The sequence below is a fragment of the Thermobia domestica genome, chromosome 13 (genome assembly GCF_964235325.1).
Source record: "Thermobia domestica chromosome 13, izTheDome1.hap1.1, whole genome shotgun sequence".
Taxonomy (NCBI): Eukaryota; Metazoa; Arthropoda; class Insecta; order Zygentoma; family Lepismatidae; genus Thermobia; species Thermobia domestica.
Genome location: NC_137466.1, coordinates 150084675 through 150109788, shown reverse-complemented (window position 1 = coordinate 150109788; position 25114 = coordinate 150084675). Strand labels below are relative to the sequence as shown.

General features: G+C 38.0%; 1 protein-coding gene across 1 annotated transcript in view; it reads left to right on the top strand.

Annotated features, from left to right (window-relative positions):
• LOC145668636 (solute carrier family 7 member 14-like) overlaps positions 1–25114 on the top strand; it is a 765309-nt gene that overhangs the window by 140112 nt on the left and 600083 nt on the right. The gene's annotated exons all lie outside the window — the stretch shown is intronic.

Genomic DNA, 25114 nt, shown 5'->3' with positions numbered 1-25114 from the left:
ACAATATATTCACATAAAAAACTACATACGTGTTACAGTTTCGCCAACTAACACTTTGGCTTCATCAGACACTATGAGATACATGAGAAATGTGCAGTCTTACATACAAACAAGAGCTGAGACATCTTGCTTCTGATTGGCTCCTGGAAGCAGCCAATCCCCTTCAAGTATTCTGATTTGCATTTTCCTATACCGAGGCTTTCTATCTGTTGTAAATTACACACACACCTAAAAAGGACAATCTTAGCACAACTAATCAAAACTAATAAATAATTAACATAAATAATTAAATAATTATATAAATATATACAAAAATACATAAATAAATAAATATATATATTATATATATATATATAAATAAATAAATAAACAGATAAACATACAATTACGCAAATCAGAATAGTTGAAGGGGATTGGCTGCTTCCAGGAGCCAATCAGAAGCAAGATGTCTCAGCTCTTGTTTGTATATAAGACTGCACATTTCTCATGTACTACGTATCTCATAGTGTCAGATGAAGCCAAAATTGTTAGTTGGCGAAACTGTAACACGTATGTAGTTTTTTATGTGAATATATTGTTTTGCTCAGCAAATAGTTTGTTTCTGTTCAACTTAATTTACTCTGTAAAAGGACACCCCCAAACATGATGGTCTTTAAGTCATTCTATCATATTTTTACTTCAACCTGTCTGGGATGACGTGTGCCTGTTTTCGTACAACCAACTGATAGATTCTAATCAGTTAACCGTAGTGGCCATGCGTTCAGCGTTCAATGCAGGAACACCATCTGTATAACTAATAAAATACTTTCTTTTCACAAAATACACTATATAAAAGATAATTATTGTAAAAAGAAATGAACTTTGATATTTGACCGTGAACAGAGTTATAAATTTTCGAAAATTGGACAATTAACGTGAAACTGCCCCTTAACCAAATTAAAAAGAAAGACTTTAGCTTGGTAATTTTAATAACTTTCTGTTTATTGCAAAATAAATACAAATATTATTTAAAAAGTAGTCAACAAGGATCCAACACAACATGAAAGTCATCAGTTACCATTGAGCTCATTTTTCTAGTTGATGTCTTAACCTAGATTTTTGGGTAATTCTTATTCTAGCCACACTGTAATTTGTATGGATGGCAACACTGAAAATTCTTTTGAGTTGATTTTGCGTTTAACGTCCCGTTCAGCAGCGAGGCTATATCGTATTTTTGGGTGTAGAATAACCAGAGGCGGATCTAGAAATTAAAAGCTGAGGCGGCCTGCCAGAACCCAGTCTATGATAGGTATATCATGAGTTTACTATAAACTTCAAAAAATACATAAATAATAGGTTAAATTATCTTTGTCACTCAGAAAACTGGGGTGCCTAGGCGCCCCCGGCCCCAGGATAGATCCGCCACTGAGCATAACATTATCTATTATTGTGGTAAGTTTCATTTCATTATCTCTTTTCACTTACGAAAAATGAGCAAAAGAAAAATGGTTAGATTTTGTATCATTTTTAGAAGTCTGCCCCATTACAAAAATAGTAATGCGGCTATGAGAAATTGATAAGTCTTGGTTTAGGAAAGTAGCATTTTGCACGATTAATAGGAGGCAAGAACTATTTTAGTTTCCCCAATTACCACCGTATGGAGTCCTGAAAGCTAGAAACATTACTTATAGTAGAAAAAAGTCAATGTTTCGAAGCATATTTACCAAAAAACACAATATCGTTGTGTGCATATGCTCCTGAGTCTTACCTGGTCTCAGGGCACAGCGCACATTAAACGTTCTTGTCTAGATGAGGTTTCCGTACCTTCAACCTAGAACGTATCTTCATTTTTAAGTTATTGGGAGAGCATTCTGGGTGAATGAAAAGGTACACAGTTTCGAGGAGGAAATGTGCGAGCAGAAAGGAAATATTCATTCACAGCAAAGGCAATGTGTGAGGCTTTAATGCGAGTGCCTTTGTTTCTTAAAACGAATCTAATTTGAAATTTAATTCCCGATAGATTTTTGGGTTGGTGTTGGATTGGAAACAACACAGCCTAAAAGGAAACATTCAGATATGAGAGCAGGATGGAGAATGTATGTATAGAAACTGCAACTGACTCGGATTTGCCAATAAATGAATACTACTTACGGCTTTGGTTCCAACCATTCCAGTTCGTAGTAATTTGTATGAACACTCACACTAGCACATCACTAATACACAGTTCTTGAATGTTGATAAGTGACACTAGTCCGAAAACTGAGGTGGGAAGGTTTTAGTCCATCAAGCATCTAGATTGATTGGAGATTAACTCTGGGCGACGACCACTTATGAATCTGGACTCCAGCATCGTAGACTGCTAGGCAATTATCTCTTCCTTCTTTTGGGTATGGACGAAGTTTTCGATTATTTTCCCTCTTTTGGGAGGACCACGAGGGTGTCTTCTAAGGATCTGAAGTACCCTAAAAGTCTATGATAGTCCTTTTATCATTTTAGGTATTTTCTTCTTCAGATTCGTATATGTTTGGATAACAAAATAACACAAAGCGGAGTAGCTCGCGCACAGAGGTGTTGCGAGTTTGAAATATCGAGGAAAACAGCTTAGTATTACAAGTCCTTGCTTCTATTTGTAAGTTCGCTCGGCGTTGTTCGAAGGATCTGGCGTCCCTATCTCAGCAAATCAATTGCCTGTGATGAGAACGTTCTCTTCAGTGTGTTTCCATCCTATGTCTGCAGTTTCGTTGTGTGTTTTTTTTCTATTCTGCTCTATCTGCATGTTTGCTTCCGGCTAATGTTGAATTATTGCAAGCTAATTGCATGAGACGCGAAAAGAAATCGTTTCTATGCAATGTAAAATTAAATTTAGAATAATCGCGTATCTTTATTTCCTTTTTACTCTTTTCTGATTTATTTTGTATTCCTTTTAGAAATTACAAATTAGATCTGTTTTACGCTCCCTCCGCGAAGTTGCAATTTTCTCAAATACAAAATTGAAAGCTTGAAAATATGCAATATGAGGAAAACGAAAAAAATGAGTTTCTGAAACAGAACAAAGTGAATGAAACTTGAATTTGAAAAATTGAAACATATATATATGTGAAAATTAAACTCAAAATAAGGGCGAATTAAAATGGAAAGCCCTGTATATCATTCAGGTTGTAAACACGTAAATTGAGTGCAAGACTAACTATGACATAAACATACAAGAATCAAAATCAAAACATAAATGCAAATGTGGAATATGAAATCAAAGCTCAAAGTAACGAAAATTATTAAAATTGCATAAAATAATAATGTATGATTCTTGAAATGAGTTCCTAAAATTGCATAATGTAGGTATCATTCAATAATCAAAGGTAAATTGAAAATTAAACATTAAATGAACATAAAATATATGCGTAAGGTACTACAAAATGTTAAAGCAATGTACCTGAAATGAAAATTATATGAGTACATAGTTAAATTCTCAGCAAGCACTACGTAGTTATGGATAATGAATATAACCAACTAAAGATAAAATGCAAAATGAGTTTAAAATCAATCACACTAAAATAACATGTAAATAAAGTGAAATCATATTCGCTTCTATAGTCCGGTGTGTCATGAACACACTCAAAACACGAATCCTACACAAATGGAGTAAAAATAATTCCTTGTTAATTGCAAAATGTCAATGTCATTTTGTATATTACTGTAGCACTGAAAATCAAGTCTCTATTAAGTAGATTCAATGTCTGTTTGAGGAACTAACATATTTCTTAATAGTAATCATTTAAAGACAAGAATCCTCAAAATCAAATTACAGTTTCTTATATGGAGAGGAGGGATTTAAATGCTACGATGTTTCCACTCCGTCACTGTGTCAAGGGCAACATATGACAAGATAAATAAATGCGCATGCGCTGCATACAAGAGAGGAGGAGCACGGTAGTGCTGCATGAAGAGAAAATGATGCAATACATGTGTGTGTGTATAACAGCAAGCAGATCATCACACATGGGTATCTAATCAACTTCCTGTGATAAGCATGCGCTGCTACAAATTAAGCATATATATAGCGTAAATAAATGTTTCCTTAAAGCCCCATTATAAGGATAGGGGAAGGGAAGGATTCCAAGGAAATCCAAAACAAATAAAACGCATAAAGTAACAAACGTTTTAGTCTCCCGTATACGAAGAGTATTAAAACGTATATGTAAATAAACAACGCGTAAACTTGGAATCGATTTTCCTATCATAACCTAAACAACAAGTAAAAACTAATACGCTAAATAGTTTCAACAAACGTAAAACATTAAAAGGGTTATGGAAAATCCAAGTAGGGTTCGTAGAAAACGGCAGATTACCTATTTGAGTCGGCACCTTGTGAGACTTATGTATTTATCTAAAAGCCGGCTAAAATATATATATAATAGGAGTTTCTGGTGAATATGCTTACAAAAGAACCAAAATCCTAAGAATAGCAAATTGGACAGCGAGTCTGAATGGAAACGACCACAGACGAGTAAGCTTATTCACACGGAACGGAAACAAAAGGTAAGGATACAAACAAAAATCCCTAAGGAAAGAGTATCCGTATCCAACAGAAACAGACTCAAATGTATCCGCGGAATTCCAGAACTGGAACAACGTAAACACAACAGAACGAGGATCTACGAAGTTCACCGAGTACGTCCGAGTATCCACATGTGGAAGCAGAGCAGAATGACATGAGCAAATGACTAGCGGGAAGGTGCGATCCCTGTAAACTAACCTAACTTAAACTAAAGCTACTGGCAACGAAAACTAGAAGACTGCGTAGGTATGTTCAAAATACCAGGGGTAAATATTCCAGTTAACGTGTCGTGAAACTACTGCGTTCCCAACATACTTGTTTGACTTGTCAAAAGTCGGTGACGTCGATTGGGAAGGTTACTGTATGGCGTGCATTGACTACTGAGTGTGTCTAACACCCTTTTTACGTTATGCATGTGCCTTTTTTTTTTTTTTTTTTTTTGCAAAACTGGCGTATATGTAGGGTTGCGTATTCCGGTCTCTCAAAGGAGAAGAAAGAAAAGTCTGACTACAGGACCAGCCCGATAGGCAAACGGGGATGTGCACAAAAGGAGAGGAAACGAGAAATACACAAACAAACATTCGCACAGTTGAGTTTCCGGTTTGCGTGATACAGTCTAGAGGTGTGTTCGGTAATGCCATAGTAGGACTCACATACGTACTAACAAAAGGATGCGCGCATTTGAGTAAGACTGATCACCATGTCATTCCTATTTAAAAGTGCTCACGAGGATGACATGTAAGATTTATCTGGATGGTGAAAGGTACGGAAAAGAACCGGACAACATATATATTTACGAAGTAAACTGAAGTATGAGAATGGAACCTCTATACATGATCAGTTTGCTCCTACCAGAGAATACAATGCAAGTGCCTATGTCATTCCCACATGGGATAATTACTAAACAAGTCGGGAAAGGAAGACAATGGAGAACAAAGACAAATTGTATAAGTGTATACAAAGCGGACAAAGGGCACGCATAGTATACATCAAAGGGGGAATAAATCGTACTCGGTACCATCAAGGCAACCTAAGTGCACTCTGAAATTTATATCCCAAATGCAAAATTTGAATAGTTCAAAGTCTTCCAAACACGAAGTATAAAAGCAGGTGACTGAACAAAATAACGAAAAAAAAATGGATTCGCAAAGATGACATAAACGACCTAGGAGGTGGGGAATCGCATAAAGAAAGGGGGCACATAACCGATCAAAAAAAAATGGGTTAAAAAAATGGATCACAGATTACGGCGTATGATGTGATTCGAAGTAAACAAAGTAACAAAACTCAAAGAAAAGAACAAATTCGAAACAGTGGCAAAAGTACGGTGTACTGAAGGAACTAGTAAATTTCGAAATGTTCAAAAGAACGTCTGAACAATTAAAAAATCGGAAGAAGTGAAAATGAACGCGAAAAAACCAATCGAAATGAGTTTCAAAAAAAAAATAGGGGTATGATCTGAATAGTGTCGTAACATCCACAAAGTATTTGAAAAGAGGAACAACCAAGAGTAAGCCTGAATACTCTCACTACGAAATGTGAACGATGTACCTCCATACTAACGTGGCTGAACGTGTTATAATCGAAATAGTAAATTCCCTACGGTCATGTCGTATAACCTGCGAGTAGGAAAACCTCCGAAAAATCCACGAGCTGAACCTGGTATAAGAATTGTCTAAATAAAATCACCCTACACGAGAATGACCAAGCATTCGAAAGTGTACAACTAGAGATGATTTAAAGACAAAAGTAACCGGCCATGTCGTTGAACAAAGTATGTTAACCTCTCATGGAAATGTTTTCAGCTGAACCTGTAGATAACGGAATTAAGAACCTATTCGAATAACCGCCATGTCGTTACGAAGAAAACCAGACCAAACCTAAGAAAGACTACGAATGTGGGTAAGAGAGAACACTCGAAATGGAACCTTGCTTGGCAAGCGGGAACGGGTTTGGAACGCCACAATGGGTGGGAAATCCAAGGTTCACCTCCAAAACTAAAGGAACAGTCTGGGCTAGCATTGTGGAACCAAAGAAGGGTTATCTATTCACCACAGAATCAAGTCTTTCGAAGCCAATAAGAAAAAGGGGGAATTTAGGAGGAACGGTTATGAACATTCTGAAAGATATTAGTGTGCTTCTACATCGCGCGATTCCGCCATAGGATGTGATTCATTATAAGTCTTCATAACTTGAAGAAGGTCGACAGTGATGGAACGAATGCGAATAAATGCATAGACCAACAAACCTGCTAAAATGGCAATAAAAATGAATGCCAATGATAAAGCGGGATAAGTAACGATCGTAGAGTTGGACCAAGGTGGTAATTGACTATTAACTGACAAGTTACTAAGTTCGTAACTTAAAAGATCCAATTTCACTGTAAACTCGTCAAAAGTAGCGGAAAAGTTGAAAGTCGGCATTACAACAGGAAGGACGGTATGATTAACGTCCAAGGGGGTTCTCGATTCTAAAAGAAAGGAACCAGCCATAAGGGTAGTAAAATTGTCATAAGGGAGAAATCGGGTCAAACCGTGCATTGCTGACATGTTCGTATAAAACGGTCTATTGTGAGAGCGTTTAATAATGTGTACATCCAACAAAGACGTAATCAACAAACCAGCCAAGGTATAGCGATACACAAATTTCTCCGAAGTATGAACGGAACGAAATTCACAATTGGATGTAGAGTTGGACAACAATAAACCATTAATACAAAGCGAAGGATGTTCCGGAAAGACGACATCAATCTGACAAAGGAAGATATGACTATGCCATTGACAATGGGCCATATTTACAGTATAAAAATGGGTGTTATGCAGGTAAACAAATGGTGGTAAAACTAGAGATGTTAACGTGTTTCCAGATAAAACGCCGGTATTAACAATGGAATAGAGGTGAGCTATATCCGTGTGGGATACGAGAGGGATCTCCAATAGAATGGTAATTACATCATGGTCAAGGGAATAGTGTAATAAGGAGACCTTCGTAACGGAGTAAAACAAACCTATGTCCGAAAGGTACACGGTATCACGTAATTGTTTGTTTCCCTGTATGTATTGGCGAGCAACATGGGATGGCAACAAACGCATTGTTAAACGATTGGCATAGATGTCGTCAAACATACGAATTATGTCTTCCCTAGTCAAGACATGAGTCAAATTAGCAATAAGGAAGCCTTCTGTATTCGCAAGATGACAATACAAGGCTCCTAACGAAGACTGAATTCCGGCCAAATACCGTCTAACAGTAAGGACAACATCATGCATGATAGAAATCTCCCTGTGAAGCGTACGTTTAAGAGAGTCTATTTCCGACGCTAAAATTTGATCATGTTTTTCTAAGGAGTTGACCACACCATTTATCTTGTGTATTTGGTAAGTATTGTACGACGATAGTCCCAAGGTGGTAATACCAAGTAAAAAGGGAATAACAGCCCGTTTCGTACGACGATGGGAACAAGTTAAGTCGTCTTGTTTTTCCGCGAGTTGAAAATGACAAGGGATTTGAGAAATAATCCTGTCACGAAATTCCCGATCAGTTTCTCTATGAGACGACAAATGTCTATTCCAAGTGGGGCAACCAGACAATCGATAAGTTTGGAAGCCAAAATCCAAATGGATACGAACAGGTAGAAAATAGGTGTTCGAATAAAGAAGGGCCAAGCCCTGGGATTGAAACACTGTTCCAAGAGATGGGAATGAATACTGCGCGGACAGCGGGACTGAGAAAGAACTACCAGTACTAACTATGAAGACAATTACACAAACAAGCAAGAGGACATGCTTCATGATGATAAGAAGGTTATTCACCTAAAGCAAGTAAAAGTCTATGCGTCTGCACGTAACTCAGCTGAAGCTGACACGACAAAACGAGAGAATTGCAGGATATGGGTTAGACAGCATGAATATGGCATAGTAAACAATCGCGATAAAACTTACGCTAACTATAATGGTCTGTCAACGGATAACGTATTAAACATGGTCCTGAGTTCAGTGAAAACCTGGAGAAGTACAGACACCACAAAAATAGTATGTACGCGGACGTCGAACTCGAGACGAGTTATCCATAGAAAAGCTAGTGCGGCCAAGAAAAGGGGATCCAGGGGGGGCATGATAACGAAGTATCAGAACCTCGCACAAAACCACGTTTAGGGCGTAAGGGCGACAACGACCAAAAAGTTGAGCGGGTTCGGACTCGTGCCCTGGCGGGGAATGAACGGGGAACCCCGGCCACAAAATCCAAGAGCATTGGGAGTGCGTCGTTCTAGTAAAAGAAACACTCTGATGTTCAGCCATAAACAAGTCGAATATCCGTAAAAGCGAAGAGCCGTAAAAGGATACTAAAGATCCTAGGTACGAATGGCATTACAAAAGTAAGGTGCATACAAAGCACGGGTACCATGTTGTGGATAAATCGGGTTCAGCATCACGTTGTTTGTCCGCAGGACCACTACGGGAAAAGCGAGTTTCGGGCAATACGTTGTGAGCCTGGGGCCACAAGGGTACGAGCTGGGTGCGGCACTACGTTGTGACCCAGCGGCCACAAGTGTACGAGCGGGTTCGGCACCACGTTGCATGGGAAGGACCACTGGTTCAATTCCTAGCGGTAGAAGAGAGGGTTTCGGAACCACGTTGTGTAAATCGGGTTTCGGGCACCACGGTTCGTGTAAATCGGGTTTCGGCACCACGGTTCGTGTAAATCGGGTTTCGGCACCACGTTGTATATAGACCGGGTTACGGCACCACGTTGTGTGCATATGCTCCTGAGTCTTACCTGGTCTCAGGGCACAGCGCACATTAAACGTTCTTGTCTAGATGAGGTTTCCGTACCTTCAACCTAGAACGTATCTTCATTTTTAAGTTATTGGGAGAGCATTCTGGGTGAATGAAAAGGTACACAGTTTCGAGGAGGAAATGTGCGAGCAGAAAGGAAATATTCATTCACAGCAAAGGCAATGTGTGAGGCTTTAATGCGAGTGCCTTTGTTTCTTAAAACGAATCTAATTTGAAATTTAATTCCCGATAGATTTTTGGGTTGGTGTTGGATTGGAAACAACACAGCCTAAAAGGAAACATTCAGATATGAGAGCAGGATGGAGAATGTATGTATAGAAACTGCAACTGACTCGGATTTGCCAATAAATGAATACTACTTACGGCTTTGGTTCCAACCATTCCAGTTCGTAGTAATTTGTATGAACACTCACACTAGCACATCACTAATACACAGTTCTTGAATGTTGATAAGTGACACTAGTCCGAAAACTGAGGTGGGAAGGTTTTTAGTCCATCAAGCATCTAGATTGATTGGAGATTAACTCTGGGCGACGACCACTTATGAATCTGGACTCCAGCATCGTAGACTGCTAGGCAATTATCTCTTCCTTCTTTTGGGTATGGACGAAGTTTTCGATTATTTTCCCTCTTTTGGGAGGACCACGAGGGTGTCTTCTAAGGATCTGAAGTACCCTAAAAGTCTATGATAGTCCTTTTATCATTTTAGGTATTTTCTTCTTCAGATTCGTATATGTTTGGATAACAAAATAACACAAAGCGGAGTAGCTCGCGCACAGAGGTGTTGCGAGTTTGAAATATCGAGGAAAACAGCTTAGTATTACAAGTCCTTGCTTCTATTTGTAAGTTCGCTCGGCGTTGTTCGAAGGATCTGGCGTCCCTATCTCAGCAAATCAATTGCCTGTGATGAGAACGTTCTCTTCAGTGTGTTTCCATCCTATGTCTGCAGTTTCGTTGTGTGTTTTTTTTTCTATTCTGCTCTATCTGCATGTTTGCTTCCGGCTAATGTTGAATTATTGCAAGCTAATTGCATGAGACGCGAAAAGAAATCGTTTCTATGCAATGTAAAATTAAATTTAGAATAATCGCGTATCTTTATTTCCTTTTTACTCTTTTCTGATTTATTTTGTATTCCTTTTAGAAATTACAAATTAGATCTGTTTTACGATATGGTACTTCATTGCTGATAGCAAAAAAGGAAGAGAAAATTTCAAGATTCAGAAAATATATTTCGTAAGAAACGATTATTTGCTCTAAAAATAAGTAAAATAGTCCAACAGAAAAACAGTAGTTGTGATTTCATGCAAGCGTGATACCAAACTGTTGCATACGTATTTCTGGAATGTTTGCGAAAGAAGATTCTGTATATTTCGTGACGGGAAGGAAACGGAAAAATTTATTACTTTTAGGAGGAGAAAAATAAGAGATTAAAATATCTTCTTGGAAAGACGAGGAAAAGAAGAATGTATAAACACAAATGGTTTGCTTCTGAATACATAAAATAGAGGTCAAATTGTAAATAGGTATTGCTGAAACAAAAATATAAATTCTCAACCAGCGTTGTGCGATATGATGTTGAATTCGCGAGACTGATCAATATAGCAGGAAGCCATATGATACTGTGTACGTAATCCAACTAATTTAAAACAAATACATACACTCCACCTGATACACCTATTATACTATAGTATTTATCTTGCACTTGTTTTTACATACAAAAATATATACATAAAATTGTTATTCTTTTGCTTATTCTCTTAATTTATTTATAGAAGCGTGAAGGCTTATTACTAAGGGGGCATCTCCGATGTGAGGGATTCTTGCTTCGACGCCAGAGTGGACAACATCATGTACGTGAATTTTGTTGAGATTCTTCCATTTGCTCCTACATTGTCATTCCACCAATTCTTTCATAAAACAACTTTCATTAAAAGAAAAGCCTGTGTGGTGTAGTCAAGTTGAGGAATTAGGCTGACATTCATGATACGAAACTCATTGGGGGTTCTCCTCTGAAGAACGTAAGTGTTTCTAAGTGTCCTCGGTATTTTGTGCCTGATGAATTCAGTAGCATTGCAACAGTATAGGAAAGAGTGTAAGATTCCTTCCTAAAATTTGTCTTATCTCTGGTGTTTGAGGTTTCTAGCTCAGCACCAGTCCACGAGATTTCATTAGTTGGTTGGCTTAGAATTAGGGCGTCCCTTTCAGCAGCGGGGCTAATTAGACGTGGATGTGGGACACGAATCACATAACCTCCCGCCGGGAATCAAATCCGGATTTTTCGCGTCGAAGACTTCTATGTTAACCATATAGCCACATTGAGTTCATAGGTGAGAGTTAATACTACACAATACAACGGCTCCGACTTTCCAAAATTTATGTGGGTACATATCAATGGGCGGGACGTGTATGCCTATATGTTTTCAGGGATGCGGGGGTGTTAGCCTATATTTGATTATTTTTAGTTGAAATCTTTTATGAACACTGTCATAAGGGATGACACCCTCCTCGCCACTGCGCAGCATGCTCGTTGCTGTTCGGCAACCGGATGGGGAGATAGGTTCGAGTGGAGCTTGGAAACAGGCTTCTATCTCGAATGTCCTGCTGAGGCATTCAGTCCTGTTCTATGGGCTGAATAAAGGTAGGACAACCTACCAGCGGAGCTGAGGCTGCGGCTATCCTCCGAAATGGGCAACTAACTCGTGCCATTGGATCTGGGAGAGTACGTATGATCTCGTCACGTTTTCAGCGAGGTAGGTGGTCCCCGACTACCGCCCCTACTGGTGGAGGTGATCCTTTGGGTATCCTCCGAAATGGGCAACTAGACCGTGCCCTTGGTTCCGGGAGATAAGGCTGCGTGGTACCTCAACACGCTATAAAGAGTGGGTAGCTGGTGTGTCCAAGAGTGTGGGCGGATCTATCGCCCTAATGAGAGGATGATGTAGGTACTGCTTTCAAAGAGCGTGTAGTGTGTGCTCTTGGGTCCGGGATAGGATATCTAGTATCCTAACGCACACTCGTACCTCAGGAGCGCTGAGGAAGTGTAACTCCTTCGTCCAAGGCTTTTCTTTATCTCACTGGATGCAGGAAACACGACCTACTAGGGGAGCCGCCGCTCCCAAATAGCCATTATCTTTAAAGGTAGACAGTCTATATCAGCCATTGGGTCTGGTAATGTACGGTGTACCTCTAACGTAATTAGAGGTAGTTCCGTATTGTTTGAACAGCCCTACCGAGGAAGGGTGTGGGTGTCCCTTCTAATAGTGGCTTACACATACCATTGGGGTTCGGATAAGCAGCATTACTACATCGTGAATGTGGTACCTAAACACGTTAAAGATAGGTAGCCCTGTATTGTTTGGACGGGCCTACGAGGGGAGACACTTCTCCTTTTGGGACATGGGGGAGATTTGAATCCCGAATGACAATGTCTGCCTTGAGCAGACGGTCTACATCAGTCATTGGCTCTTGTAATGTACGTGTACCTCTACCGTAATTAAAAAAGTCCGTATTGTTTGGACGACCCTACTGGGGGGAGTGTCAGATTCCTCCCTGCCGGGGGACCAAACGGAAGTGGAGGAGGGGCCAATCCCAGGAATCTGAGTAACGGTTCTGATCCCGCTAAAGGGAGGAAACTCTGTATGATATGGGCCGGCACCAAACTCAAATGGTGACTTAACACGTACCATTGGGTCCGGGATGAGATACCGGAGTATCTCGACGTGTGCGTGGTACCTCTACATGACAAGGCGGTTGCTAGTTGAACGATAGAGGTAGGCAAGGCTGGGATTGAACACGCCCTCTCGGGCATTGCCTGGGGCCCCGGATTTGGGTTGGACTCTGCCGGGCTGCGGTCATACCGTGGGATTCGGTAGCTTGTGGGAGCCAATCCCAGGAATGTGGGTAACGCTGAACACGGGCGGGAGATGAGCTTGCCTTATAATGCTTGGGCGCCATGCCTGCAAAGCATTTTAGAACTGGCTCGCTAGCAGTCTGCCTCAACCAGTAGGTTAACTGGTAGGCACTCAGGACTTCGGTCTGGCCGCGCAGTGGGCGTATCCCACTCACTCAGAGAATGGGAGTTACAATACCATGTCTGTGGACTTTGTTGGGGTTCTCATGTTTATTCCCAGATTCTACTGCCGCCAATTCGTTCATTATATTTCACTTTCATAAGTCATATGTTTCTTTGAAACTAAAGAGCATAAATATGTCTAATTTATAATAGTCTGATGAAGCCAAAGTGTTAGTTGGCGAATCTGTAACACGTATGTAGTTTTTATGTGAATATATTGTTTTGCTCAGCAAATAGTTTGTTTGTGTCTAATTTATAAGTTAAGTTTAAAAAATTGATTTTAATTTTTAAATCTATAAAGTTATGAGTGTAAACTTGAAGTTCGATATGAATATTATAAAAAAAAAAACATAAATATAGGTATTACTGGGAGCTGGCTTTCAGAGTTGATTGACAGGTTCCCCACCCCCGTCATCAAGAAACGGTCACTCGATGGTCCTGGGCAGGGTTGCCAGTGCGCTGTAAAAAATCACCTAATACTCACTTAATTCAAAGAGTTTATGCAAACTGTGCAATCCCTATCGAAAGATTTTTTTTAATTGCATAAGCAATTACCGTATTTGAATACATTTTGCATATTACTCACCTTCTATATATTATAACCACACGCGTGACGGAGCGGTCTAGCATTTTAGTTTTCGATTGCAACATAAAAGGTCAATTCCGCTGGGGATATTTGAATGCGGTGGTTCAAACCCCACTTTATGCAAGAAAAATGTAGGCCTTACATTTAGAAGCTTCTAAGCATTTCTGGAGCGCTAATTCTTATTAATATAATAATAATAATAATAAATATTAATTCTTATTAATAATAATTATATCTAAGAATATTCCGCTCTTTCGAAGAAATTTTGTTGGCTCTAAAAATAGCATTGTTTTCGTATAATACATTTATTTACAATCTAATTACAGAGCTTATACATAACACTTGAAATATATAAATTATATATATAATTTCCTATTAACAGTTTAGAAATGCAATGAAGAATATACCGGTGTGTGTTATGTTTAAGTTCGATTAATCATTATCACTAGAGACCAGATGTTTAGGCATTAAAATCCTGGAAAATAGGTGGGCAAATAGGCACTTAAAATTTACAAAATAGGCAGTAAAATAGACACTAAAATGTAACAGAAAACAATGAAGATAAATACTCAATACAATTTTTAAAACATAAGTCATAAATAATCATAATGTTCAAAAAATATAGAAACGTGTATACGTGGACACACGCAAATTAGACTGTGATAACAGATACTTCAGTTTTTTTTCTCCCTCGCTTCGTCGCATTGCACTATGACCTTCCTTATTACTTCTCTAGCTTCGCTGTGTATAGTTTGCCCTCTCTTACGCTGTGAAGCCATTGTCAAATGAATAATAAGCAATAAAACCGCAACCACAACAACACCCAACAAATAATCAACTAACTCTTCAGAATGACATTCATGTGACATTTTTTTACGATTGGCAACGCTGACACATAGGAGGAGAGTAAGGGAGTGTCGCAAGAGTCAGGCAGAAAAAATGTTGAAAATTTTACCCCTCTATCGCTGGTAAGCAAGCTAGCTCCCTATAATAAATACATTATTACATTATCAGACAGAAATTTTCCTGGATCTTGCATCTTTAAATTTAGGAGACAAAAGCCTGCTTCTGAAATAAAAGTGTTTTACATCTTCAGAAGTCATATTAAATTTTTAAAGCATATTAAATTTATAATTTAAATGTGGTTTTGTCGGGATTCTCCCGTTTTCATCCAGTTTCTTCGTAATGTGCGTGGCAGTCTGAAGTCTTTTCTTAGTTATCGGCAAAGTTCATGTTAGTTAGAAGTGACTTAATCCTATATGATTCTTAAAAATCAAGTACCAAGAAACGAAATTTGTACTCTGGTGTTTGAAGAAAGAAGAAAATAAAACAAAGGAATGAATGGAAGAAAGGAAGTAAAATGTCAACCGAGAAACAATCAATTTCCAAACGTTCCACGTGAAATGTATGGAGAACAAAACGTTTCTAGTATCATTCGGCTTAGTATAAGGTGATGATAGAAGGGTGTCATGAAGTCACTGCATTTCTGAAAATACACTTGTTTTAGATTAAAGAAAGTAGTTCTTCACGAACTATACTATATATGTAGAAGACGGAAATTTGTTGATAATTCATCCTGAAATTGAAGAAAGTAACACATGCCATACTTAAGTTTCATTTCTATATTTTATTAATTGTAATAATAACATAACGTGGGATATTAAGATACAAAACGGGATTTTTTGCATCTTGAAATGGGATTTTAGAGTGTTTCAGGTTGGTATCACTGCTTGGCAACCGAATCTTTCAGCTTAACGTCCCACAAGTATGTCCTTAATGCTAAGACAATAACGACCGAATCATATCGACCCTAATGTAAATAAAGTATAATGTAAATTGTGCACACCTTATCTTACCTAATGTAATCGAAATTCATTGATGCTCAATACACATAATAATTACGTATTGTATAAACATAATTAACCCGCAGAGATGACGTCAGAAATTGCTTCCACTTATCTTCCCCATTACTACATTAAAAATGGAAAATAAGAAAAGGAAAATTGCGGTAGTTGTTTGTATCGAGTCACTGCATTTTAGATCTCTAGTCCTTTAAATAGATTTTACCAAAATTTTTAATGAAAATCTAGAAATTTTTCTTAAAACTTTAAAACCATCTCCCAACCAATTTACTCAAAATGTCCCTATCATTAAGCTAATGTAACTCGAAGTACTTTGTTTATTAAAATCTCTCATTAAATTCCAGAAACAAGCTATCAATTTTCTAGACAAGAGAATCATTTCTGGTCTTTTGTTTATTTTTCTTGAGATAAATTTGTAACTTTGTGTATGGATTGGGTACTGTTGGGTTGCAAGAGAATCCTTATAGAATGAGCAATCAGTAACATTGACAGCAACCCACGTAGGTATATGGATCGAAAATGCATTCTATAATGAATAAAGGGAGAAATCGATGAAAGAGCAACTTGTAGTAATTATGTAATGAGGAAAACGAAGGAACTCATGTGTAATCACTAGAGAAGATAATTACGCAAGACATACACTAGTTGGACAGTCATTAAAGCAGTAAGATGCTCGCGTTTATTGGTAAAACAATCTGTTTAAAACAACGTATGTACAACGTACACAGTGTGGCAATTAAGAAACGAAACTGGGCCTATAAACAATAAATGAACAACCAGCGATGAACTTGTGAGGCGATGTACATAATTGCTAACCGCAGTCCATAATTTGAGATATATCTGAAAAAGGAAAGAACACAAATTCACAAAGAAAGAAAAGTGAGCGTTATTTAGAACTACACACTTTTCTTTAGATTAAGCATTGAGAAAAGCTTGAACGTATACTTTGTTATTTTAATTGAAACGTGAAAATGCTGAATTTCATGTCTGTAACATTAAGAACATGAATTTTGAGATATGAACGTTCAAAATAGTTATATGAATTTCGAGATAGTAACTGCAACCTCTACTTCCCGAACCTCGCCTTCTAAATCGAATTTTCAAAAATTCTTCGTAAGTGGTATGTCACAAACCCTATGTACTGTTCAAATTTCAAGTTTCTAGCGTAAGCAGTTTGGTTCTATACATTAATCAGTCAGTCGGGAATTATTATTTTATGTATTGAGATAATAGTATTATTCTTACTTCCACACAATGCTCAGTATGAATACCGTAAAATTAAATATGTATTTATCTTACGGGCAAATACAGTAAATATACATGATTGATTTTAATTTTTTTTTGCAATACAATTAGTTTTCCAATAACTATTGATGTTGATAAAGATTTTAAAAGTTTAATAAAGGCATACAGTGAACTATTGAATCATACATAGAATGTGTATGAATTTTAAATAAAATGTTCTCCCATTCGTGTTGTTCAAGAAAATAAGACATGAAAATAAAATAAAAATAATAATAAAAGTTCAAATTTCTCAAACTTGCAAAATCTGAACGTTTTCTGTCGTGTGGGCGCATGTTGCTCCCAATTCCGGGAAGTATTTTCTGAGAGAAAAAATATATTTCAGTGAATTTATATAGCCTATATGTATATGTATGTGTATATGTATATATATTTACATCAAGATCCACACGATTCGCTGAAAAAGAGAGGGAGAAAAAAGAAAAAAATCTGCATTTTAACAGATTGTTTTTCCCGTACCCCTGTAATTCCCACGAAAGGAAATATCCTAAGAAAAGTAGCGGGCACTTGTATCAAAGGGTATTGAATAATTTATCAATGTTATTCTCGTGAGGGCAAAACTGTGTGTTTTTTTACACGTTTTTCCACGAGAAAGTTCAGTTGTGTTATATATTTTTTTTCCTTTCTTTTGCTTGCTCAATATTGACTAGAGTGCAGAACATTGACCGTAATGCAGGTGAAGGTCAGGCAGTGTTACTAACTTTGTCTTCAAGAAATGCCGAATGATTTGTGAGTAATTTTTCCTTGTTTCCAGGTCATATATTAAAATCTGTACAAATAAAAATTTAAGCGGTGTCTATTTATTTTATTCTGTACTTATCTATTTACACCTATATTCTCGGGACAGTTCCGATTTTGAAGAAAATGTCCCGCGTTCCGATGTGGCTCTGTCCAGACTTTAAAATGTCCCGACTTTCATACTTATTTTGATAAGGCATTTTGATAATTAACTTTTTTCACTTTCCATATATTTAGGTACATAACATACAGTGTACACCAATACATAGGTTCATACTATTTAAATCGACCATACTTTTTATTATGTGTTACTACATGTGATATAGAATCTACGGTTTAAAAACACTTTTCTTTTGTCAATTAGACATGTATGATTCGTATTTAATTAATTAAAAAAGACTGATGTTCCATGAACATTCCGGGGCATACACGCCGAATCTCGCGGCACACCGGTTTACAATCACTGGCCTACAACATCGGAAGGAAATACTTGCTTGTGTAACCTACAACTAACCTAAAACCTATTTTTAAATCTTAGATATGTGTAAGAAATTTAAAACTGAAACAGCTTATAATAAGCACTGTAGTAACTTTTATGTTAAAGGTCCTTCTTTAAAACAACAACCGTCCTACATAGCGTATGTCATGTAGTACATCCCATAAATCTTTTGCCTGTCCCTGTCGGGATAGTGAAAAATTTTATGAATATCACAGGAGTTCCTCTGGATTTCAATAGAATGTATATCTTATCAGGCAATATTTCAATGCTTAAAATGTCGTCCTCTGAACACCACGCAGAGTCCAGACCAGAAATGTCCCATAGGAATCTTCCAGGAAGTCCTGTTTAAGAGCCTGCCTTACTAAAAATAATACAAAATTTACTATTTTTCTTTTGCTTGTTTATTCATCAGTGAAAGGAGATAATGAAATGCAAGTCATCAGAATCATAGATAATGCTATTCTACAACAGAAAATATGAACCTGAAGAATGTTCAGTGTTGCCATCCATACAAATTACAGTGTTGCCAGAAAAACAATTTCCCTAAAATCTAATTTAAGGCAGCGAGTAGAGGAACAATCTCAATTGCATTTGGTTATGTATCATATTGTTTTGGATTCCTGTGAACTACTTTTTAAATAATACTTGTATTTAATTTCTAATAAACAAAATAGTTTTAACATACAGTTATTAAAACTAAATAATAATGTTAATTAAAAAGTAGTTCACAAGAAACCAAAACAACATGATACGTAATCAAATGCAATTGAGTTCATTCCTCTACTCGCTGTCTTAACTTAGATTTTAGGAAAATTGTTTTTTCTGGCAACACTGTAATTTGTATGGATGGCAACACTGAACATTCTTCAGGTTCATATTTTCTGTTGTGGAATAGCATTATCTATGATTGTGGTAACTTGAATTTCATTAATCTCCTTTTATTGATGAATAATCAAGCAAAAGAAAAATAGTAAATTTTGTATTATTTTTAGTAAGGCAGGCTCTTAAGGGACACAAACAACAAACTTGTGGATTTACCGGACTGCAAATTAAAAAAATTACACCTGTGGACATCTTGATATCTCAGGTCTGTTGACCATTGCACATCCTTTGGTATTTGTGCAACGTGTCCAAGGAACTGCTTCATTTAACTGAATGGTGGGCAATGTTAAAACCCAATAATGACTCAAGGTTGAAGCACAACCAAGTAACTGCTGTTCTGATCTTGATGTATTTATTTCTTGGTATTGTTCTGATGGTATTATTAGTTTGTTTATTGGTATTATCAGATTATTTTTTAGATGTATTTATATTACAAGTAGTATGTGGGTTACTGTTAGGAATATGTGCTTCACTCACTATTAAGGGTAATCTGGGAGGCACGGTGACTCCGTGGTTGAGTGCTTACATCGGGTGCATAGGGTCATTGGATCGATTCCCGGTCAACTTAGTTTGTAGTGGACAACATCTTGTCTGTTTGTTTTCTCCGTATACTCCCATTTCCTCCTACTTGCGCATTCTACTAATTCTTTCATCATTTTTCAATTGCCTTAATCATCCGTCTCCCTTAGCCTAAAGGGCATAATCGTAGGACCTTAAACTTAAAGATTTAATTTGATTTCATTTCATAAGTATAATCTGCTAGTTGATGGTGAATATTTTTTCATATACAGAACATTAATAAATGATCTATTCTAACAAAATAAAATAGTATCAACTGCATAAGATTGGAAACGAACGGTATACGTACATTCCAGCGCAATAAAAGCCAAGTTTTTTTTTCGATTCTCTTTTTTAAAAAAAACAACTACGAATGAGTATTTAGCATCAAGCACGTCACCTTTTTCAGTTTAATGTGATTTACTGATTTATATTTATCTTATCTTTGGACAATAGTAATTTTTAAGAGTTAATCAGAATTTTGAGCTGTAACTCATTAACCATACCGTGCATTGCCTTCTTGCTAGTATCATAAGAGACTGATAAGAATATTGAAATGTTTTATAGATAGAGTCAAATAATCGTCCGGGTTTTGCTTTTCCCTTCACCAATTTTATTACAAAATTCTAGATACAATGTCTTTTGAAAGATTAATTCAGTAGTGTCTTTTTCTCCTAAGTGACCTGATGATGGACATAGGTGTTTTGCACGGTGCTTCTTCTAACTACGGCAGTATCCAGAGCACCAGCGAGGTTTAAGTGAGACTTGCAGCAAACCCCCTCATCTCACAGCAGCTTCGCGAGGTTTTAGTTGTAGTTAAGATCCCTAGTCCAATGCGAAATAGGGTTTAGGTAAAAGTTTACCCTTAGTCCAGTGCGACCTCGGAGCAGGTATTGGTTATTTGGTCAGTGGTCAAACTGATGCCTGGTTCCTCCGTGGTCCGTCTTTTATGTGTCCTCTTTGGGTGGCTCGTCTTCTTTCGGTTTCCTTCGTGTCTTCCTCGTTAGTGTATCGTCTGCTTGTTTGTAAATATCAGTACGTGTCGTTATGAACAAGTGTTTGTGTAGTGATGTGGGGATCCTTACAATATACAATGGGTGTAAAAAGTATTCATACAGGAATTTTTTTTTTTAAAGAATGACATTTTGTCCCGCTTCCATGATATATAGATCCAATGCACCAGGGGCGGATCCAGGGGGGCGATCGGGGTGATCGCCCCCCCAGAAGAGGAAACTATCTTATTTTTTATATATAAATAAAACCCATCCCAAAGTTTGGAGCCCTTAAAAGTAGCAGTGTATGACAACCCACCGCCCCCCCAGAAGTCGGTCCTGGATCCGCCCCTGCAACGCACTGGGTGATTAAGAAAAGGTGTTCCGAAAGGAAAACTTGGGGGACGTATAAACAACAAATGCCATTCCGATCTTGGTTTACAGAGACAAAAAGAGAAAGGTATGATAATCCATGCGCAGAAAGTATTCATACAGTACCACAACTCTCACAGGAATACCTCATTCTCAATGTACAGAAACGAATGACGGGCATGTACAGTCACTCTAGTTTGCTCTACATTCCCGTGCAATGCATTCAAGTTCACAACATTATCGCGGAGTTTGGGAGGACGGCAGTATGGGCCATAAAGTTCCAGAAATTACAGAAGAGGAACGAAGAATTATAATTCGTCTGCATAACTAGTGTAAATCACTTTCTGAAATTGCAAGCATTGTTGGTAGGCATAGAGGGACTATTCCAAGTATTACTGATAGAGTGGGACAGAGAAAAACTTTCAAAAATGCACATAGAACAGGTCGCCCAGTGAAATTAAATACGCATTGTCAGTCATTGATAGTTTGAAAAATTAAAAAGAATTAAAAGCATCCACGCCTGAGTGTTTCAGAGCCTGCAAGTGAGCTTTATAATGAACTTAAAGTGCATGTCTCACATTCTACCATTCGCAATGACTTGACAAAGCGTGGCTTTCATCGGATAGCCTTAGAAAATGTTTTCTGAGAGAAGTTCATAGGATAAAAAGGTTGACATTTACCAAAACACACTGAAATATACCACAAGAATTCTGGAACCGTGCGATAGTTACGGATAAAAGCAAATTCAACATTATTTGCATCGGATTGACGAACCATGCTGTGGAGGAGAAAGAATACAGAGTTTCAAAAACAAAGCCTGAAACCCACAGTGAAACATGGTGCTTGTTCTGTTATGGTTTGGGGGTGTATTAGTGCCTCTGGTGTAGGGTCCTTGCATTTTATAGATGGTATGATGAGCCATCATCAGTGCATTAACATTTTAAAATCGAATCTATATTCATGTGCTGAACAAATGGGCATTAGACATAACTTCACATTCATGCAGGACAATGATCCAAAGCATTCCGCTTTAAACGCACGCCTTCGGATCTTGTGCAATGCGCCAAAGTACATGCCAACACGTCTCCAATCTCCCAACATTAATCTGATTGAGCATCTATGGGACCACCTTGACAAACAGATTAGAAAACGACCGATTTCAAATAAACAAGACTTGCAAAATGCTTTGCAAGAGGAATGGCAGAAAATTCCCTCGTCAAATTTGGTAGCGTCAATACCAAAGCGTGGTATACGGACAAAATCTCGCGGCCGAAACATCGCCGCCCAAAATCTCGCCGGCCAAAACCTCGCGGGACAAAATCTCGCCGGGCCAAAACCTCGCGTGGCCAAAACCTCGCCGCCCAAAACCTCGCGGGACAAAATCTCGCCGGGCCAAAACCTCGCGTGGCCAAAACCTCGCCGCCCAAAACCTCGCGGGACAAAATCTCGCCGGGCCAAAACCTCGCGTGGCCAAAACCTCGCCGCCCAAAACCTCGCGTGGCCAAAACCTCGCCGCCCAAAACCTCGCGGGACAAAATCTCGCCGGGCCAAAACCTCGCCGCCCAAAATCTCGCCGTGCCAAAACCTCGCCGCGAATGAAACTTTTCTTTAAAATTTACCCAATGTGTTTCCTAATATGCAATTCCACATTACAAATAATAATAATAATAATAATAATAATAATAATAATAATAACATACAAAACATCGTGTGCATGGGCTTTCTCGGGTTATTTCCGTTTCCTCCCACTTTCTTTATTCGATCATTTCCTTCATCCTGGTCATCTACGTCTTCTTTAACCTATAGGACATAATCAAGGGACGTCGTAAAAACTCATATATTGTTTCATATTTTCATAAATATTATTCGATTTTTGTTAAAATTTTAAGTTTTTGGATGTTCCAAAGTTCACGCAACTAACCTCGTTAGTTGTCATTACTTTCCTTATGCAGACTTTCTTTCTCTATAATCAGTTTAAAAACATCCTGTCGCCCTACCTTCACATTGAAATCCTCTAATACAGAAATAGAATTTTCATATGGTATCGCGGGACTTGGTCAAATACCCGTGATACTTCTTCTGAAACAGCGTCTTTTATACCGTCATCCTTATCATTTGTTGGAACATTTACATTTTGGTCAGGCGAGATTTTGGGTATGGCGATATTTTGGGGCGCGAGGTTTTGGCCCGGCGAGATTTTGGCCCGCGAGGTTTTGGGTGGCGAGGTTTTGGCCAGGCGAGGTTTTGGCCCCGCGAGATTTTGGCCCGCGACGTTTTGGGCGGCGAGGTTTTGGCCAGGCGGGGTTTTGGCCCGGCGAGATTTTGTCCCGCGAGGTTTTGGGCGGCGAGGTTTTGGCCAGGCGAGGTTTCGGCCTGGCGAGATTTTGGGCCGCGAGGTTTTGGGAGGCGGGGTTTTGGCCAGGCGAGGTTTTGATCCGCGAGGTTGTCGCCGCGAGGTTCTGGCCGCGAGGTTTTGTACCCAAACCCCAAAGCGTATTAAAGCTATTATAGCAGCAAAAGGATATTCTACGAACTACTAAAATAATCCAATATGACAAAATCAAAGACACTAAGTGAAATGTGTGAATTCTTTTTGTTGATTGATATTTGTTTCTTTTCAATTTCCTGCACGAATATGAAGTTCTTTGTTTGCTTCAATCCCAATTTCTTTCATTTCAGTGTATTTTTGTGATATGTTTCCTGTACTTGAAGAAATAAAATACAAATTTTCTGTTCAACTGATGTTTGTTCCCCGTGATGTGTTACATGTTATCATTTTCCGAGGTGTATGAATACTTTTTACATTCACTGTACTTCAACCACAGTATCAGCTCCAGTTTAAAAGTAACATATTTCTCAAATAACATTAATATTCAGATTTGAGGAAAATAGTTCTTTTTCTTTTTACTTCATCGTAAACTGCGCATGAAGATTTACACTTACACTTACCATTTTGTTTTAGCTAAACGTGATTTATCATCTTTGAACATTTTTTTCACTAAACAAGAATAATATTGTAGAACATTTGATTTCCGCAGTAACTGGAAATAAAATGAAATCTTTCAGTTTAACTTCCTGCGATTATGTCCTTTAGGCTAACGGAAACGTGTGATTAAGGCAAATGAATGATGATGGAAGAATTGACGGAATAAGATTGTAGGAGAAAATGGGAATGCCCTGAAAAAATCCACTGATTCAATGTTCTCCACCACAAACTTACTAGCCTGGGAATCGAACCAAGGACCCCACGCAAGAACTCGACCACTGATCCACCGCTCCCCTTGCAGTAATTTGAAAAGTATCAAGACATTGAAGAACGAAATTAATTTGCATCTTAAATTCATTTTCTTTAGTACTAGGAGCGGATCCAAGGGAGCGGATCGGGGCTATCGCTCCCCCCCCCCAAGAAGAGGAAACTTTTTCTGATTTTTATATATTAAATAAAACCCATCCCAGAGTTTTTAGCTCTTAAAAGTAGCCCTAAGTAAGAGTATTACAACTCCCCGCCTCCCCCCCAGAAGTCCGTCCTGGATCCGCCCCTGTTTAGTACTATATTAAATAAGTTAAAACTTTTTTGTTGCTTTTCACTCCATTTAGGATTTTTTTGCTTCATTAAAAAAAATACGTAAATATTTAATTTATAATACTTCTGATGAATCCGATAGAATAGAAATAAGTTCAACAATCGCGTAAAAAGGAACCAGAAAAGGGAGACTTTGTACCTTTTTTCTTAGAAAACTGTTGTGTAAATGCTCAGAATTCTTTATAAGCTACAATTGCGTAGAATTGCATTTCTTAGTCTTTCCACGAAGAAGGCAACGAAATAAATTCATTTATAATGAATAGGTGCATAATTGATCATGGCTCCAAACTTCGTACTTTGAGGGATGGCTTCTGGAAACTGGTCTCGCATGACAATTA